A 7,856-nucleotide genomic window follows, 5' to 3' on the forward strand; every position below is an offset into this window, starting at 1 on the left:
TAGACTTTGTTCCATTGCACCACCCCCTGGGCCTGGCCATTCAGCCAGTTTTCAGTTCACCTCACTGTCTGCTCATCTAGCCCATACATCAACAGCTTGTCTACGAAGATCTTATGGGAGGCAGTGTCAAAGGCCTTGCTGAAGTCTAGGTAGGCAATGTCCACTGCTCTTGCCTCATCTACCGGCCAGTCATTTCACCACAGAATTTTATCAAGTTGCTCAAGCATGACTTCCCCTTGGTGAATCCATGCTGACTATTCCGATGAATAATGAACTTACCAGCTAACTTCCTGGAACTCTTTTATATACGCCTGCTTTTCATACATAAAATGTTGAATGGTCTAGTTATGTCTTGCAGTATTTACTGAGGTGATACCTTTTATGTTAAATTCTTATGGCCTTTGCTGAATAACCATGTAAGGAAACTTAAATGGAATGTTTGTGGCACGTATTAGCCTCCTAGGATTCTAATTGTACATCTGTTTCATTTTCAATTGAATTTAAAAAAAAAACAAAACAAAAACATTTTTCCCTTAGAAAAGGAATTATACTCCAAAGAGGTGGTAACTCATTGTGGCCTGGATGATGTTCCCTACAAAGGCGCATTTCATTGACGAAATGAAAGCTTTCTTGTTGTTAGAAACGCACAAATGGGCTTTCTTTTTAGTGAATGAAATAGTGTATTGGTTTGGTGTTGCTTGCAACATTAAGTTCAGAAACTATCCGAATATTTACATTTTCTGCATTGAAGGTTCTTGTTGGAAGTGCTGCCTTTTTTTTTTTTTTCTTTTTTAATTTTTTTAAGACATCTAGAAAACAAACTATTATTTTTAACACTAGTGGTGATCTGAGACAGATTGAAATTTCTGTCTTTTCGAAAGGCCTTCTAAGGAAGGAGACATGCTAGAAAAATGAATCATCTAGGTAACAGCTGACCGCCTTCTTACCGGGACAGTTGTGCTTGTACTCTTGCCAAGTAAGGTGAGTTATGCTTGGAAAAATATATTTTAAAATTGGGGCAAGATAAAAGTGTGCAATTAGTGTGTATTTGTTTTAGAAGCCAATCATCCTGTGCCTTAAGAACCTGGCAGCTGACAGACTTGAAAATACTGCTTGGCTCACTCAGTACTGGAGAAGCAAGCAAGATGCAAAATTAGTCAGTGTGTGGAAAGTCTACCAAATTAATGGTAATATTACAAGGCTGAATTGCTGAGTCACCTACCAGTATGTGAGAGTATATGGAAATTTCTTAATTAAAAGCAGGTACATGAATTATGACATAAAAATTCTTATCTAGTTAGCCCATGTAGTGTTAGCCCTAATAAATAAGGGCTAGACTATTACAAAAAGTATTCAAAGAATCAGTTGTTTCATGTGAGAGCGCTCATTTTTGTTGCTTTCACAACACAAGAGGAAGATAAAGGATGATTTTTTTGACCCAGTAACACCTGTGACAAAACCGTTGCTTTCCAGTGAAATGAAGACTTCACCTTTGAGAAGAGTGTGAACGGTGTCTTCCTGTGACAAACCTACTTGCAGCCAGAGTCAGTAAGTCAGCAAACCTACACTGACCACAAAGTATTCATGTTTCCTTTAGTGTTATGATAGTCTTGCTAGTAAATAAAGACTCCTTTTTCTTTTCTAACCTGGCTCTGAGAGGTGCTCAAGCTCATTCTAGTGCTCCTTCAGAGTGGCTGCGAAGATGAAATAGGCATATGAGTTCTGGCCTGTAACTTGCTTTGTTTGCATCTGACTAAACACATGCTTCTTACAGCACAGCATGTTTCTGAGAACGAGTTTGCAATCAGTATGTAAATAACTATCTTCTTTTAGGGAAGAAAATGCTGTTTTAGTCCCGTCTTCTGTTAGATTTTGTGCATTTAATATTCCGTACTCGAGATCTGTATAACAAGACCTGATTTAATACAGGTCATAAAGTTTAAAAAAAATCAGTATTTTCAAATGGGAGAAATCTTCTAGTATTTCATAGGAATTACTTCTTACTTACAAAAACACTACTTATATTTGTGCTTCTGTATTTTTAGTCTAGGTATGGCAAAAATAAGGTATACAAGAAAACATATAGACCTGGGTTTGTCTTCTGAAAAAATTTGAGCTGAAAAATGTATCCTTATTATTTTTCCCACTGAAAACTTGCCTAAAGTGTCATGTCTCACCATGAATGGTGAGTAGAAGTGTTAAATTCATTGTCTTTTGAAATAATTATCACATCTAACTGCATTTTAAGTGCTGTCCAAAATTCATGTCCTGCCTATGAACATAATAGAGTTGAAGCATCAACTCTTGATTTAAAACCCGTAAACTTTAATTTTGATGACTAAAAATTTTCCTTTACAGAAATCATTATCAATCATTAACAATTTCACCACTATTAGAAGCCTCCGTGAGAAAGTTTTGCTTGCTTCATTAAAGGCCTTTACAATGTGAGATCAATTACTTGTTTTATATACAACCATAGAGAGTCCATAAAGGCTAAATGTGAGAGAACTTAAAAATACACACATGTATACACATTTAATAAACAAACCACCCCCCCCCCAAAACCCACAAAAAACCCCAAAAGACATTTTAGATGAAGTGGAGTAAAAGAAAAGGTATTATGTGGGAATAAGTTTCAGTACGTACTCTTAGTGTTCAGTTGGGATTGCTGTAACTGCTGGAGTGATTTAGGAAAACAAATTTGAGAGACGAGTTGTAGGCATTTAAGAAGCTGTGATTCCATTGCATTCAAACATCTTGTTTCATTTTCATGCTAGTTAATGTTTTTCAGTCTGTCATCTGAAACCTCTGGGGAAGGAAAAACCCCTTCCTGAAATTATTTTTAAAGCAATACCCAAATCTGAGAATTTTAATTTTTGTATACATAGAAGTTACTACATTTGTTGACATTTCAAACATTATTTATTTGCTCTAATCAAAACATACAAAGCTTACCAGTAACTACTTTGGTTAAAAAGTGAAGGATCACTTTTTTCACATTAAAAACAAAACATCTGGTCAGTAAAATACTTCACTGTACATGGTATTTTGGCTTAAGTTTTGTTAATTCCATGGAGTAAAGCACATTGTTAACTACTGTTTAATACTTTTGCCTCTGTTTGAAGGGAAAAAGAAATGTATTCTTGATTACTGGCACTCCAGAATTTAACTGAGGCATCAAGGTAAATAAAAGCTATGTTATTGAATCCTTCAGAAAATGAAAACATAATGATAAAAATATTTTCTATGGCCTTTTTTCCTTCCTGTACTTAATTTTACTGGGTCACAGATTCTTTTTTGTTGCACTTGTGCTGCAATCTTTGCAAACTGTTTATTACATAACAATATATGAACTGCATGATACTTACTGCCTATGTTCTATTAACTTTGGCTAGTAATGATGAGTTGTTTTTTTTAATAGCCTGCTCCATTTTTTAAATTGCTTTTAGTACAGTTCTAAAACAGGTGCTGAGGAGTACTCACTTTATATTTGTATGTACTCCCTTCTTCATCCTTTTGCAATTTTATTCTTTTGATCTCAGAAGTTAGATTTAGATTGCTTTATTAGGTATGAGTATGGGATTTCAGATGAAAGTGAGATTGTTAACCAAACACAAGAAGGCAAAAACCTGATTTGTAAACCATTTTTTCCACTTGTCCTCCTGTGGCCTTGGAAAATCTGATTAAAATCAGCTGGTATTGTGTTTATGTAAAGGAAGAATGAAATGTGGGGAAAAAGGGAAAAAGAATAAACAGCGAGTAGTTCCTGAAGTTCTAAGTTCTCTCTTAGAACTAAGTTCTTAGTTCTCTGTAAGAAGAAAGTTCTGATAATGAAAAATACCGTATACACAAGATTTTTCTCTATAATGATCCTAACATTAGCAACCTAAATGTCTTTCTTCCTCTGAAGGGTACAAGCAGGTGTGCTATTTCCAGTTTCCTAATCAGATAATGAAAAAACAAAATGTCACTTTCTAGCAAAAGGAATCACAATGCCCAACAGTGTATGGTGATGTGTGCTGAACGTCCTACTGCCTTCTGTAGATATAGTTTCTAATAGTTGAATGACTCGGTATTAAAGAGAAATAGCAAGGATTTCCCTTTGCATGTTTTCCAGCTAGACTGTTGGATATTATAGCTAGTACAGCATACAGCTTGTTTGAATCTTCCTAAGATATGTTAAGTATGAGGGTATTTCTCATTTCAAAATCAAAACCAGGCTGTAGAAAATGCACTGGGAATTCCAAGTGATGTTGAATTTTCTACAGCTGGACAAAGCAAAAATACCCTACTGGTTCTTTGCCTGTGGTATTTTAACAAAGGGGCTTTTCTGTTTAAAACTTGATATATAGACTCTTTTAATGCTCTGTGTACTGTTCACGAGGTTGGTTACAGGCCAGAACTCTTTTACAGGGGTTTTCCAGCAGGCTAACTCCACTGTAAACTGTAGTGCTACCTTTTATGTGTTGCTACTGTGAAAACATAACAAAACCTCGCATTTAAAATTCACAAACTACCTGACATTGTAAGAGCTGTTTCAGATCCCATTGAAATCCAAACCTGCTCAAGCAAAGTGTTAGAAGTCATACCAGCCATACCAGTATTTTATTTAGATTGGAAAAAGCATCGGATTCATAATGCGTGCAACACCCATTGACTACCAATAAAACCGGAAGAGATTTTTATTTATATTTTCTTGTATTCCTTAATTTACTGACTTGGGGGGGACGGGGTGAGGGTGGTGGCAGGTTGTTTAAATACTATGTTTGTTGCGCACTAGATGGGCTGGTGCACGATGTGGCACCTGAAAAATCTTTGGTTGGTTTTGTGGTTTAGACACCCTAGTTCAGCCATTAGAGCTCATTAAGAATGATTTTACAAGCACAGGTGAGTTCTTTTGCATGTTTAGTTGGAGCACACACGTCTCACTGCTTTGCCTAAAGACAAGCAGCTGCATTTGCTTATTGGTACACATCAGTTAATTTAAAAGGTAAGAAGGAATGCCTGCCTAAACAGCAGTTCATGGCACACGCTACTCAAAGCATTAACTATCCTTATTTTCCTGAAACTGTCAGGCCTCAAAAGGGTATCAAGCATTTTCTACGGAAAGACAATCTCAGTGAAATAACAGCAAAGGTGTAACTCAGCTTGCCGTAGCTCCAAATACATTGCAATAGCTTAAAACCAACCATGCAGCACTACAGGCTTGGGGGAAGAGTAGCTGGAAAGCTGCCCAGTAGAGAAGGACCTGGGGGTGTTAGTCAACAGCCAGCTGAATATAAGCCAGCAGTGTGCCCAGGTGGCCATGAAGGCCAACAGCATCCTGGCCTCTGCCAGGAATAGTGTGTCCCCAGCAGGACTAGGGAAGTGATTGTCCCCCTGTACTCAGCACTGGTGAGGGCCCACCTCGAATACCGTGTTCCATTTTGAGCCTCTCGCTACAAGAGAGACATTGAGGTGTCAAGCATGTCCAGAGAAGGGCAATGCAGCTGGTGAGCCGTCTGGAGAACAAGTCTTATGAGGAGCAGCTGTGGGAACCAGGGTTGTTAAACCTGGAGAAAATGAGGCTGAGGGGAGACCTTACCACTCTCTGCAACTACCTGAAAGGAGGTTGGTGCTTAGGGACGTGGTTTAGTGGTGGTTTTGGCAGTGTTAGGTTAATGGTTGGACTTGACCTTTAAGTCCTTTTGGCCGTAGATGATTCTATGATCACAGGTGTAATCTGTTCTCTGTTGTTGATGCATGTCTTCAATCAGGAACACCTGAGGAGGCAGCTGTGCTGAAACTTCAGGGTACTTCACAGAATGCCACTGGGCCTTTGTTAGTGACCTCGAGTGCAGAAAGCAAGCTGTCCCTTGGCTTCAAGCTGCGGGCGTTTCTCGTTGTCCCCTGCAGCTGAGTCTGGGTTAGGCTTCTCCGAGACCACGCGTTAAGGTAACGCATCGCAAGCTGGAAGACTAACGGGGCGGCTCTAATTAGCTGCGCTGTGTTTTGCCGGAGAAGGCCAGGAGTGGCAGTTGAGCGGGGCGGGCGCTCTGTCCCACAGACCTCGCCGCTCGCGCCCGGCTGTTGGGATTCGCTGCGCGCGCGGCCAGGGCGGCGGCGGCGGGTAACGGCTGCGCTGGGCGCTGCTAGGTAACGGCCTCGTCCCAACACGGCCGCGCAGGCATGGCCGCCCAACAGGTACCGGGGACTCAGGGGACACAGCGGCAGCCGGGCGCCCCGGGGTCGAGCTCCGCCCGGAGCTGACAGCGTCTGCCCTGGCTCTGGCAGGCGGGAGCTGGGGGTCCCGTCGCGGCCCCCGGCTCGGTAGGGGGCTGTGGGGCAGGAGTGGGTGCCGGGGACGAGCGGCCTGTCTGAGGAGAAGTGGCTGGGCAGCGCTCCCTGTTCGCGGGGCAGAGAGCAGAACGCTAGGGTGCGCCTGGCTAACGGAGGGGCGCTTGTTCTGATCTGACAAGCGTTGTTTTTCTTTGAAACCTTAAATAACAAGCTTGAATTAAGCTTCTGAAATCACGGTTTTTATCCCTGGCACTCAATCAAATGAGAGACCTGGGGGGGCAGCCGTGTTTGCAGAGAAAGACTTCAGTACATCTCCCCATTAGTTGCAGGCTGGTTGTGACTGATAACACTCCACAAAGTTAAACCGTGGTGTCTGTGCTATGAACTCCTCAAATGAGGTTTTTAGAAGCAACGTAGTTGCTTGCAGCTGCCCAGATTTCCTTTAATTACTTTAGCAATGCAAATGTAAATAGATATTTTTGGTTGGGCTGCTGTTCCTGCAATGTTTTCAGAGAGGGTAACTCTCTCTGAAAAGTATCCCATTATGAACCACAGAAATGAATTTCAGTCTTTAGCTTGGTACCAAGCATTATGTCATAAGCCCTCTCCTGGGGTTTTTTTTTGTTTGTTTTGGTTTTTTAATTTCTTTTTAAAACATGAATCATTAAGAGATTTTAATTAATTCAGTTTGTTCCCAGAGTTGCAGGAAGCTTAAATACTGAAGACAAATGCCAATGGAAGCTTAGCTATGAATGTAGTTTTAAATAAGTGGGCATTAACCAATACTAATTTGTATTATTTCTTTAGTGGCCTGATTGGGTTGTAGTTGGTTAATGTAATTATAAGGAAGACTGCCCTCTTAAATCATGTTGTTCTGTTAGTAAGTCAGTCCTATTCTTTGAGTCTCTTTTGGGTTTGATGTCCTCATGCAGATTTGTTTACTGCTAATGAAACGTGTGAGATACTTTAAGTGAAATAATTCAGAAACTTCTTTCAGTGAATTAAAAGTTCACCAATTTTTCTTTGAGTGTGTTTCTTCTTGAGGTGCGTATTTGATTGTGTGATCTGGCTGCTCATAACTACCCGAGATAGTCCTCACTGTCCAGGGCTCTCTTTTTAGTACATATTATTGCCAGTAGTAAGTTTGCAGTATAATATTTTAAAATATTGGTACTGTCTTCAGTGGAACAAATTTCAGCACTGAATTTATAAATACTAGCAGCTCAGAGGTGTAAGTTGCGGTGTTGAATTCTTATTTTTTTTCCAACAAAGGAAATATAAATAAAACTGTGTAATATTGTGTATTATAGACTATAGTCTTAGTCATTTTTGTGGCCCTATTATTTGTAAAAATACCCTGGTTTCTGTTGTTTGTTTTGAACCAGGAATCTAATAATTAAGACTTGTCACTGAAAGAAATAAATAATATTCTTCCAGGAATTCAAAACCATTTTCTCCTATACAAAAGACTATTTTTTTTCCCCCATCCACTCCCTTCAGAGGGTATTAGATAGTATTCACCATCTGCTTTAGAATCTGGACTAGAGAAACAATCAGGTTTATATTTAAATCTCATT

This window comes from Numenius arquata, chromosome 3 (assembly GCF_964106895.1).
Source record: "Numenius arquata chromosome 3, bNumArq3.hap1.1, whole genome shotgun sequence".
Classification (NCBI taxonomy): Eukaryota; Metazoa; Chordata; class Aves; order Charadriiformes; family Scolopacidae; genus Numenius; species Numenius arquata.